Source organism: Amblyraja radiata, chromosome 27, assembly GCF_010909765.2.
Source record: "Amblyraja radiata isolate CabotCenter1 chromosome 27, sAmbRad1.1.pri, whole genome shotgun sequence".
Lineage (NCBI taxonomy): Eukaryota > Metazoa > Chordata > Chondrichthyes > Rajiformes > Rajidae > Amblyraja > Amblyraja radiata.
In genome coordinates, this window is record NC_045982.1 from 16,390,266 (window position 1) to 16,402,722 (window position 12,457).

General features: G+C 40.0%; 1 protein-coding gene across 29 annotated transcripts in view; it reads right to left on the reverse strand.

Annotated features, from left to right (window-relative positions):
• Positions 1 to 12,457, reverse strand: part of macf1 (microtubule actin crosslinking factor 1) — a 437,138-nt gene that overhangs the window by 94,700 nt on the left and 329,981 nt on the right. The gene's annotated exons all lie outside the window — the stretch shown is intronic.

Consider the following 12,457-nt stretch of genomic DNA (forward strand, 5'->3'; position numbering starts at 1 on the left):
TTCGACCCGAAACGTTGCCTATTTCCTTCGCTCCATAGATGCTGCTGCACCCGCTGAGTTTCTCCAGCATTGTTGTCTACCAAACATATTTGACAAATCAGTTTGAAATTTGAGGTTGTAACTAGCAGAATAGCCAAGGCGGAACCAGTTGGTGTGGTACATTTGGACTCTTGCAATGCCAGTAAAGGGCCTGTCCCACTTGGCGATTTTGCCGACATCATATCAGTGTCGCCAAAAGATTCAGAACATTTCAAAATCCAGCGGCAACAAAACGTTTTTGCGACACAGGAAAAAACACCGCGCATCATACGTCGCATCATACGTCATCACGCCGTGTCACGCCACGTATTTTTCAGTGACCTGATACGTCAGTCAATGATGCCGGCAGTCGCCAAAAAAAAATCGCCAAGGAAGACAGGCCCTTAACAGACCCCACAAGAGGTCATTAAACAAAACGAGTGTACATAACATTCTATCGTGGGCAATACATGAGTGTGGAGTGAGCATTGGTTATTTGACAGAAAACGGGGGAATAAATGGGTAATTTTCAAGTTGGGAGGATGTAACCAATGGTAACAAGGGTAACAAACAATCTGCTGCAGAAATGCTGTGGGGCAAGCAGCATCTGTGGATTGGTGGGGCGGGGAGAGGAATTGTCTATGTTTTCGGCTAAAACCTGCATTAGGACTGGAGGGGATTGGTACTAGGGCACAGTCTTTGGCAATCTAAAAACAACAATTTGGATGAGGGGATCAGTGTAATAAACTGAAGAACCCTGATAATACAAGTGTACATGTACCTCTGTGTCATCTGGAAGGACTGCTAGTGAGTCCAGGTTAGATGGAGGTTCACTTGCGCCTCCTCTAACCACATCTACTGCATCTGGTGTTCCTGAAATGGCCTTCTGTACATTGGCAAGACCTAGCGTATACTTGGCGACTGTTTCGCCAAACACTTCCGATCGGCCCGCAAAGATGTACTGAATCTCCCGGCTGCTAACCATTTTAATTCTCTTCCCTTTCCCAGACTGTCTATCCTGGGCCCACTCCATTGGTAGAGTGTTTCCATTGGGACACACACATAATGGAGGAACAGCACTTGCAATCCAGTGGTATGAACATTGAATTCTTCAATTCTAAATAACTTAAACTGTCCTTCCCCCCTGTGCCACACCTGGATTGCATCTGTTTGTCTCTTCCCCTCCCCTTCCACCTACATTCCTTCCTCTAGCTTCACAATTTGTAACTCTTCAATTCTTTCGTCTCACAGCTTCTGTCTTTTCATCTCTGGCCTTTGTCCAACCATCTGGCCATAAAAAACCTCTGTCACCCATATCCACCGATTACCTGCCAAGTTTCGTTCTGCCCCTTCTTTCTTCCAGCTTTGTCCACCACCCACCCCCCACTGCACCCACAATCAGTCTGAAGAAAGGTCTCGACCTGAAACATTGCTATCCATGTTCTCCAGAGATGCTGCCCGACCCTCTGAGTTACTCCAGCACTTTGCACCTTTTTCTTTTTTAAAGTGAACTGGACGTGTACTATCAAGCCTGGAAATCTGAAGATCTAACTAAAACATACAAAATGAGGTTTACAGGGCCAATACAAAGTTTAAACTTAGCTTAGTTTATTGTCACGTGTACTGAGGTACAGTGAAAAACTTTTGTTGCATGCTAACTTCTGGCGGAGGTGTCCAGAACGAGTGGTCAGTCCCAAAATAAAGGGTCAGCCATTCAGGAGAGGGATTTTGGAAATAATGTTTTCACTTAAATAATTAGTGAATCTTGAGACGTCACTATTCTAGCAGGCTGCCCAGTTGCCTGTGCTAACATAGAACGCTAAAGATTATTTCATACCAAGGAAACCCAGGGGTACTGGGATTAATGCAGGAAGGTAGCGCTGAAATAAGATTTTGGCCATAATTTCACTGAATGGCAGAACAGTTACAAGTGATCAATTAACTTATTCCATTTTTTAAAATTCCTTAAGCCAACTGGATTGTAAATCCCCTCCAGCTGTTGTGACATACATATTATGTGGCACCACAGGCTGACTAATAAAGTATCAGTAAACACTGCAAAACCAATAAAGCTTAATCTTAATTAAAAACAAATCCTTTCATCAATATGTGGAAAGAGCAATTTGTTTGCAATTTCTGCAACAACTGGAAGAATCGGCATTCAATTCTAGCTGCCTGCTGCATAAAACCACTGTCCATATTGCCCTGTCTTAACATTCAAATAATTTTGCACACTAAGAAAAGGGGCATTGTAATATGCAGGTTATTAACAAAGGATTACATTCTCAATTTGTGTTAGGCAGTGACAAAAAAAACAGACAGCTCCAAATGAACATTTGGAAAACCTTTTTACCACTTGGCGCACAGGTTATTGATTCATTAATGTCCACCTTGTGCAGACATTCAAGATGTTTTTAAGACCTGCCTTGAGAAATAATTTTTTTTTATGGGAAGTGTAGTATTATATTTGATCTCATAAATGATCAACACCAGAAAATGCTCTAATAGTTTTCACTGTTGCAAATACAGTCTTACTTTTATAAGTTCATAAGTTCTAGATACAGAATTAGACTATTCGGTCTAATTAAGTCAACTCTGTCATTCAATCATGGCTGATCTATCTTTCCCTCTCAATCCCATTTTCCTGCCTTCTCCCCATAACCCCTGACACCCATGCTAATCAGGAATCTGTCAATCTCCCACTTAAAAATATCCATTGACTTGGCCTCCACAGCTGTCTGTGGCAATGAATTCCACTTTGATTTCAAAATAAAGGAATATGAAAGTACAAGACTTTGGAATATATTTATCTCTAATGTATATAAAGCACCCGAAAACAGAAAAAGGAGCAAATCCAGTCAGACAATACAAATCCAGTCAGACCTTTGGTACATGCTGGCCCATAGGAATCCTATTTCTCAGCATTTGGTTCATGAACATCTGTACAATTTCAAGCGCTCATCTAATTACTTCTTAAATGCTGCCAGAATAATTATCTCAACGAGCCATCAGAGGGAGAGCGTTCCAGATTGTTTTTGGTATATTATTGTCACGTGTACTAAGATACAGTGAAAAGCACAATGATATCCATACCGATCATACTGTACATGACTGCATTCATATCATGTGTGGCTGAGAGTGCACAAAGAGAAAATAAACAGGGCAAGTGCAGGAATGGGCAGACAAGTGGCAAGTAGCATTTGTGTCAAGTGTCAGGCAATGAGCACCTCCAACGTCTAGGCACCTATCTTTGACGTGCACAAGCAGTTTCCCGGCCCCCACTATCAGCAACTTGCAGAGGGTAGGGTGTGTGTAGGGGGGGGGGAGTCACCATTAACCAATATCTCAACCACAGCTAGATAAGTAACGACCATGGCTCTAAATGCAGGTCAGAGACTAAATCATATGGCAAGCGACTCACATATTCACACCCTGATAACAAGGCACAAGTGATGGGGTGCTCACTACTCACTTTGGTTGGGTGCAATGCCAACAATTTCAAATCACAACAACACTATTCAGGCAAAGTAGCCAGCTGGACTTGCAGCCCATCCCACACCGTAAACATTAATTCCCTCTAAAACTATTCTCTTCATCAGATCTGAATGATTGAACAAAGAATGACTGAACTTTAGTAATAATAATATTAATAATAATGCATCTTATTTATGGGTGCCTTTCAGGGCTCTCAATGACACCTTATAGATTAAAACAAGCAAATTACAAACATATAAACAAAATGAAACAAAAATAAGAAGTGGTAGGGACAGCAACAATACACAATTGCCTTCCATCACAGTGAAGAGTGCTGATTCCACTGTGGTGGATGTTTATGTTAAACTCTATTGTGTATTGTTTGCTTTTTTACTTGTATGGCTGCATGGTAACTCAAATATCATGTAACTCAACATGTGACAATAAATGTGAACTTGAACCCAAAACGTCACCTATCCATGTTCTCCAGAGATGCTGCCTGTTCCACTGAGTTACTTCAGCACTTTATGTTTTTTATTTCGTAAATCAGCATCTGCAATTCCTTATTTCTACGTTTGTCATCTGTATTTAATCAACTTGTTAAAACGTATTTGACTATACTCCTGACCTGTTCCAAATAGAAAGTCAATGATTGCAGGTGCAATCTCTACGCTGCACAACATGTTGCTATTCCTTCACTGTTGCTGAGAAAATGTGCTGAACTCTCCACCTAACAGCCTCTCCACCTTCAACAATGGATCACAGCAGTTAGAGAAGGCACTGTAGCACTACTTTCTCACACAGTAAGTGAAGAGTAACGTTAGCCTTGGTAGCTCCATCTCTATCTGGTGTACGAATACAAATATAAAGGGATTTTAATCAGACCAGCAGAAATATTTTTAACAATCAAACTTGTCTGCTTGCACCTCCACATTAAAACCATGCAAATCACCAAATCTGAGCCCCGACTTGAAACCTAATCTGTGCAGCGGTAATTTCAAAGAAGCTAAATAAAAAATCTTTCATCGGAATCTAAATAAACATTATGTCGGCATTGAAATATTATCCAATCTCATCCTGTAATAACCATTGACAGCCAATGCCACATTTATTTTCTCCCATTCTACCTTTAGCTTCTATATTACTGAAACATTGACACAAAAATGGGCGCCGTGGTGCACGCTGACCACTGGGCACTCAGCTGCACCAATCCCTTTCAGCAGCACTTGGTTTTCACCCTTCCTTGCCTTGGTGATTCAAGAGCTTATCCAGGTAAATTTATAATGTTGCAAGCACTTACCTCCTATCTTTTCAGGCACTACATGCTAGATTGCACATATATTCCTCAGGTCCCCTCTCCCCCTCACCTTAAAGCTATGCCCTTTGATTTCAGACGTCTTGGTTATGGATAAGGTATGTCCCTGTCCACCCTCTATGAGCCTCGTGTAATTTAGTACACCTCTGTAAAGTTCCTTTCAGCTTCCTCCACTCAAAGGAAAACAAAGACAACCTATACAGTCTCTCCTCGTAACTGAATGGCCCATCTCCGTCGACACATACATTTTGTTTTAAATAATTAGCTGAGCAATAAAATAGTTGCCACAGTGACATAGATCTTGCGGAAGCTTTTAATGAGTGTTTGTTAAATATATATTTACAGTAATATGAAGGTCATAATATAGTAAATGTATTTCACAAACAGGACATTGAATGCAGCTCATGGTGAAGGACCTTGAAAGGCTGAAGTCACACACGGGGGTATCACAGTTTACTTACGATACGATAAAACTTTATTCATCCCTGGAGGGAAATTGTTACTTAAAACTGTTACAAATATTGCAGTTGTTGATGAAAATCCATCAAAAATTTCTACATTTCTAATTTAGTCACAAGACACTGTAAATAAAGCTCAGCAGTTTCAAAGGGTTTTCATGCGAAGCCCAAGCAACTGTTTTCCTAAAAATGACGTTAAGCATCAGAGAGGAAGATAAATACCTCATCATCTGTATCACTTTGAGCAGAAGAATCGAGTTGATTAGCTTTCACAGCAAAGCAGTCTCCACCGGTCTCAACCAGTTCACAGAGTGGTCCTGGGTCTAAGGATAATCCCCAAGGGCTGGATTCAAAGCTTGCTTCCTGCATCTCAAATAAAGATTCCAGCGTTCCTTCTTCGATAAAGTCATCATCAAGGTATGAAGTGGAAACATTTTCCAGCACATCAGCCTGCAGGCTAGTCTCCCAACTTTGAGCTTTGTTTGCTTGTCTTTCCATGGTGGTGTTAATAGTATCCTCATCTTCGTCAGATTGGAAAAGGAACCTGATTGCTTCGAGTACCTGCTCGTCAGTATCCTCATCAATCAACAAGACCTCACTTATCTCGTGTTGAACAAGCGCATCAGACGTAGAATTTATTTTTGAGTTATCACTGTTACACGGTGCTTCTGTGGTATCAGTGTCCACTGGATCTAAAGCAACAGGGTCGGTAATGTCTGAGCATATTATTGCATCCAACTCTATCAAACCTTTCTGTTTGTCCCATTGAAAATCAGTGAAGTTGTCCCTCTGAAGACTATGAATCTCTGCTGCATCAGGCTCCACTAAGTCAGAGAACTCTGATTGAGCATTAACTTCACATTCTTCAAATTCAAGGCTTTTACTTTCCAAATTAAAATCATGCTCTTCTTTATCGGAATTACCAGGAAGTTTGTCTGCATCACAGTCTGCATCAATCACATTAGACATTATAACTTCCTGAGAACAGTTTGTGAAATCTACACTAGGTGCTAAAGGATGGAAAGGACAACTTGTCGTAGGGGGCTCAGCAACCATTTCACATTCTTCTAACTGGACAAAAGCCGCCTGCATATCCCTGGTCTCCTCCACACAGTGCAACGTTGCCATCTGCTGAGCACAGTGCGAGAGATCGAGATACGAGGCTTCGATGGAATCTGTTGAAGGAATTTCAGTAATAAGCTGATGTTCATTTAAGTGGACAAAGTCTGTCGGCATATCCGGATTTTCTTCAACAGCAGACAACATGACCACTTCCTGAGCATAAAGAGCAAGATCTGAATCTGTTGGTGTGCATGGATCTGCTGGGGGGCAAAGAGCAATTGGTTCACATTCTTCGAAATGAAGAGAGTTTAGTTGTCCTTCACATTTTACACCAGTACTCTGCATTCCACATCCGTCAATTAAGGTTTCACAGTCACTACCTGTAACCTCCACCACAAATGCAGTTTCTTCATCTTTATTACTATTTTCGTCAATGAACACCTCATTTGCATCGATCATAACTTCGGAGGCATCGTGACCAATTTGTAAATTGTAGTCTTCTTCAGATACATTTGTAAGTTCTTGATTTATATTGGCATCAGGGTCAGTATCAGACCCTTGTAGAAAGATACATTCGGATATCTCTTTCTGATCAGCATAATATTTCCATTCTGTAGAAGTAGTTGATCTTTGTTCAGTTGCAATAACTCTCCTCAGGCGATGCTGTTTGTTTTCTAACTCTTCAAAGATTTTCTCTTCCTCTGAACTCCGGCTGACTAAAGAGCTCAATGTTTGTAAAGTTATAAATTCTTTTTCCCCTTCTATTAACACGTCGGATTCCATTATTTTGGCCGTCCCCATAACTCTCTTCTCATCCTGTTCAAACCTTAACGAATGTGCACCCCCCTCTGTGCTTGCCAAGATGACAGCATCCAGCTGTTGAAATGCTGATTCTTCAAAGAGATCTTTGCTGTCTGCAATCATCTTTCGCTCTTCATCTTCAAACTGGAGGAGGGAGTCTGCATCTCCTTTCGTGTTTTCCAAGATTACAGCATCCAATTGACGTGCAGCCTCTTCAAAAATGAAATTGTCTTCAGTCTGTCTCTGCTCTTCGTAAAAATGTGTGGGAGAGACTGCATCTCTCTCTGTGTTTTCCAAGATGATTGCATCGAGCTGCTGAAGTGCTGATTTTTCATCCAGGAATTTTTCATCTTCAATCAGCCTCCCATCTTCTTCAAGCTGCATTGCAAAATGGAATCCCTCTGTGTTTTCCAAAATGACAGCATCTAGTTGCTGAAATGCCAATTCATCGTACAATTCTGCATCTTCAATGAGGCTTTGCTCCATTTCTTCAAATTGTATCAGAGAATCTGTATCCCCCTCTGCCTCCCCCAAGGCTACATCATCTAGCTGAAATGATTCCTCAAAAATATACCTTTCATTATCCATAGGGTTTCTTTCATCTTTAAATTGTATTAGTGATTCAGTATCTCCCTGTACAACCTCTATTGCAGTATATCGGTGAAATTGTTTCTTACCAGGCTCCTTGTCATCAATCACTTTTTCTTTTTCAAATTTTGGAGTGACTGTGTCATCTACCTGCTTAATAATTAAACGATCTAACTGTTGAGGTGCCGAGTCTTCAATGAGATTGTATTTTTCCTCAGTCAATCTTTGCTCCTCTTGCTCAAACTGCAATAGGGAGTCAGTATCTTCCTCTCTACCTTCCAGGATTACAGCATCTAGTTGCTGAAGTGCTAATTCTTCACTCAGAAATTCTGACGTAAACAGCATTTCTTCAGTTTCACACCGTTGCACCATCTCAGGGTTAATGTGGCATTTACAAGCCTCTTCATAATTCTGTTCATCAAATTCAGCTGTAACCTCCAGCACATCTAGTCTGGTTGCACCAGAATCCAACACCCCTCGACATTCCAGAGATGCGGCATAGGTAACGATCCTTTCCTGTGCCAGATCAATTGTTCTTTTATGTAGAAATGAGGCATCTTCCAATGTCCCTTGGGCCGTGAAGGCTCTGGGCCATGTTGCAGATATACTTGTATGATGCTCTGGTAAAAATCTTGCCATCTCCAGTACATGTTTACACTCCATTAATGGAGCACTTTCACTCTCTGAACTTTGAGATAAAACTGCAGGAGTTTTCAATTTGCTTTCTGCTCTTTGCTGAAAGACCAGGGTTCTGGCAGATTTGTGTTCATTTTCTATTGTTGACTTAGCTACGATCAGTTCTTTTTCAGAAGATAGATCAGGACTTTCAGCAAGCAAGTGGCTAGAAAGCCTCTTCTCTTTAATTGAATTAGAACTACCGGTCGGCTCATTGGCGGACACCTCCGTTCGTTCTGTGAAGTCTGGGAAATTTGGAGGCAGGAAAGCTTTCCAGGATCTCCGATTTGTGTTTTCCTTTCTCTCTACGTGCGGTCTCCGCTTTGGTGGACCAGAAGACCGAATAACATCACTGCTCAGTTTTAATGCGTCAAATATAAGTCTTTCATCCAACTTTTTACTTTCAGAACTAAATCGCGTTTCAAATACATTTGATGTAGTGGGCGTTCCATTACTTGATAAAGTGCTCGAGTCCACAGCTCTCTGGGTTTGCGAATGTGTGTGGTCAACAAAACATCTTGATGGCGGGTTAGCCTTTGCCCCAAGGTCTATCTGTTCATTAATTCTCATGGTGTCGTAAATAGATCTTTGCGGAATGTAGCAATCTTCAATGTACATGTCGTCCTCTTCATTCTTTCTTAAACAGGTGGGATTATTACGTCGCAAACAGTCTGGCCTACTGAGTGGCTTCCCCATAATTAGATTGGAATTTCAAATACCCACAGTACAAAGTAGATCAATTTTTAAAAAAAAGATAATGAACTGTATTCCACATCCGATAGTAGAATGTATCTGTATATTTTAATCCAAAAGGCACGCCGTTATATTTAGATATTCCAACAACATGTTACTCACTTGTCATACTAATGAAGCCCAGGCAAATTATAAAATCATTCCAGGAAAACAACAACCAAACCAATTTGTGCATTCAATTCGGATTCTTTCGAGTTTTCAGTTCAAATGCATGACGGCTGACAAGAGAAAGGTATTTCAAAGACTGTATTCCAACTCTGTGCAAATTCCTTTCATTTTAACCACAAACTACAATGCCCAAATGCCCAGCTGCTGCAAGAGAGGCAGTCCTTGAAATTCCACATGTTTTCTTTTGAAAAGTGATTCTTGGCGGATATTCCGGCAGATTCAAAGACAGGAAGTTCTTCAATCAGTGGGGCTTCAGCTGCTTCCTCCCTTAGCAACATCATGGCATTTTTTAAAAAAGTGTTCAACTTCAGAACAATGGCTAAAAGTTTCCAGATGAGACTTTCTTGAGAGAAAACTGTATTAATTTATTGATTGAAAAATAAATACTTTTCAGGTTTAAGGTATTTGGCAAAATCCTGTAATTCCAGTCAGTGTACAGTTTACACTGTTTAACTCCAATTTAAAATGCACTGCTCTTAAAGCCACGGATCCTCTTCCAGCAAGGTTTGTTTATTTATTTATTCCTGTTTTAATCCAGGCATTATTTTTCTTTTTCCTCAGATGTTGGTTAAAAAAACCTTTCTCCTTTTGCGTTGTGAACAGCAGCAACCAGACTGCGAGAGGTATGACTGACAATTCTCTTCAAAACGTAGGGTCCAGTTGTCACGTTCTACAAGGCAAACTATTGCTGTTGAACAAAAGAGTGTTGAGAGCTGCCACGCTCTGTCCAGCTTTTCCAAAAATCCCAGCGCTGCTCCTTCCTTAGCATGTGCTGTCTAGAGAAAGTTAGCACGACTGGTTTGTTCATGGGCAATGTAAAGCTGCTGTGATTAATCCCATAGCCTACGTCAGCTTCTGTGCCTAATTAGATGCAGTTACGCTCTCTTCACCACAAAGAATCTTGCAGCAGCCTTGTCAACTTTCCAGAACTTAGGAAGAGGTTAAAAAGAGTTTTAAACACTTACTTCTTTTATTTGATTGTAAAACTGCCGCAAGATCTTAGGCAGTACTCTAAGCAAACGGTTTCCACTGGATTTTTTCCTCTCTCAACCGACTTCAGTGTCTCCTTGCTGTACAGACAAAGAAACGCCCTTTTTTGGTTGCTCTCTCTCTCTCTCTCTCCCCCTCACTTGCTCTGTCACACACAACGCTGAATAGCATCTGTTGTGATCCTATTTTCACCACCAATCGCGCAACATTATGAATGCCACTGAAGATTCGACCTTGTGCACTCTCCCCTTCCCCGATTACGTTTCAGCCCCATGTGGTCAAACTGCAGCTTTTCAGAAAGTTGACTCTTTAATGGCTGTTTGTCTCATACTTTTGCTTTAGTTTGCATACGAGACATAACTGTGGGAAGTGTGTTATGGAAGGAAACAAAGCCTTCAATTTTAGATTAAGATTCAACATTGAAAAAACCTTGCAATTTGCCGTGAAATGTCAACTCTAAGGTGTCTGTTTTCATTCAAAATTAAATTAATATAGGATTTAAAAAAATAACTTGAAAATTCCACATTACATAATTAATTTACCATTGAAAAAGGATGCATAATCTTGCTTTTAAAAGCCAATTAATACAAATATTTGATCATAAACCTTTTACAATTCTCAAACTTTACAAATCGCAGATTAATTTATTTACAAAATATTACTCTGAATATGATCTGTTCAAATATTTTAATATTGACTTTATCGGGATCTTCTTGAATATCAAATGATTCAACAAGATGACAAAACAAATAAACATCTGAAGTAAAAACCTAAGGAGCAGCCCCTCTGTGCATTGCAAAAACAAGTTTTCATCAAGACAAGTTCAGCCAATATAATGTGAGGATTCTAAGGGATTAATATGTGTACTCCTTCAGTGCAATCTTGCTACAGAAACATTCATCAATTCAAAATTCTTTTTCTGTTTTGTCACATCCTGGGTGTCTCTCCAGTTCCTGTTTTGGCTTCTTTGTTTTGCTACTCTCATCCTTTTACAAGGATACAACCATAGTATTGAAGATAAACAGCGATCATATTCCAGTGTAACATCCCCAGCATACTGTTTTACAACATAATCAAAATGTTTGAGCAGAATCTATGGAAATTCAAATTATAATAATTGTCTGTATCCAGTGGAGCACATTAAATAATATTAATCTGAGTCACAATATATTCTTTATCTTTTCAAACATGCCTTTGGTTGAGAGCAATTATTTTTCTAAACCACACATATTGAAGGGGGGTGAACAAAGGCTCAAGATTTTACTTTCAACACGGGGCCTGCACTTTAACAACAATTTAAAACAATAGTCTGCCCTCACTAAGATTTCCCTCAAAAATTAGATCTTTACATTTATAGAAGTACAGTTATCACAATGATCGTCAATGTTCCAGATAACAACACTTGGTATTTTGCTGTGCAGTCATTCCTAAAGAAATCTTTAGATTAGGAAATATTCAGATTTAAATCGTGAGGATTAATAATAAATTAGACGTCAAATCTTTCTATTGTTAACCCAGTTTGTGTGCAATTGTAGTTTTACAAATGTTATGACAGAACCAAAGTACTGGCAATTACATTATTTAAAAGTAATATGAACAGCAAACTAAAAGGCTAACAAAAACACCGAGTTGTGTTAAAATTGTTTAAGTCCCAAATCTGGCTACATTTAAGAGTACTGGGGAGCTCTGGTCTTTACACTGTGTAAAGGTCACAGACCCACTGACAGACATGGGAAAAAAATGATTAAATGTTCAGAGAACAAAACTCATAAGAAGAAGTGTGCTGATCAATAAAACAGGAACCTGGGCAAGATTGCTGGAAAGGCAGGGAAGCATTTATGTGCATAATATCAATGTATCCAAGCTGGGGTGCACCACACACACACACCTGAAAACCTAAGTGCGAAGAAACATTCTGCGTTTGTATCTCAACATAAATGCGCTTCTTTTAAACTAAAAGCCAACATAACATCAGCACTGGCAATAACAACTGCAAGTACCAACGTACCAGTCTAAAGTACTAGCAAGGTATAAAAATACAATTTATCCCCCCTGCAAAGTTCTCCCACCTTCCCCAATTAGTACGTGCTCAGTTGGTGGCAAATTTGATCGGCCGCACTGAAGTTTATCAACGGTTACCGAGGAAACAGGAGAG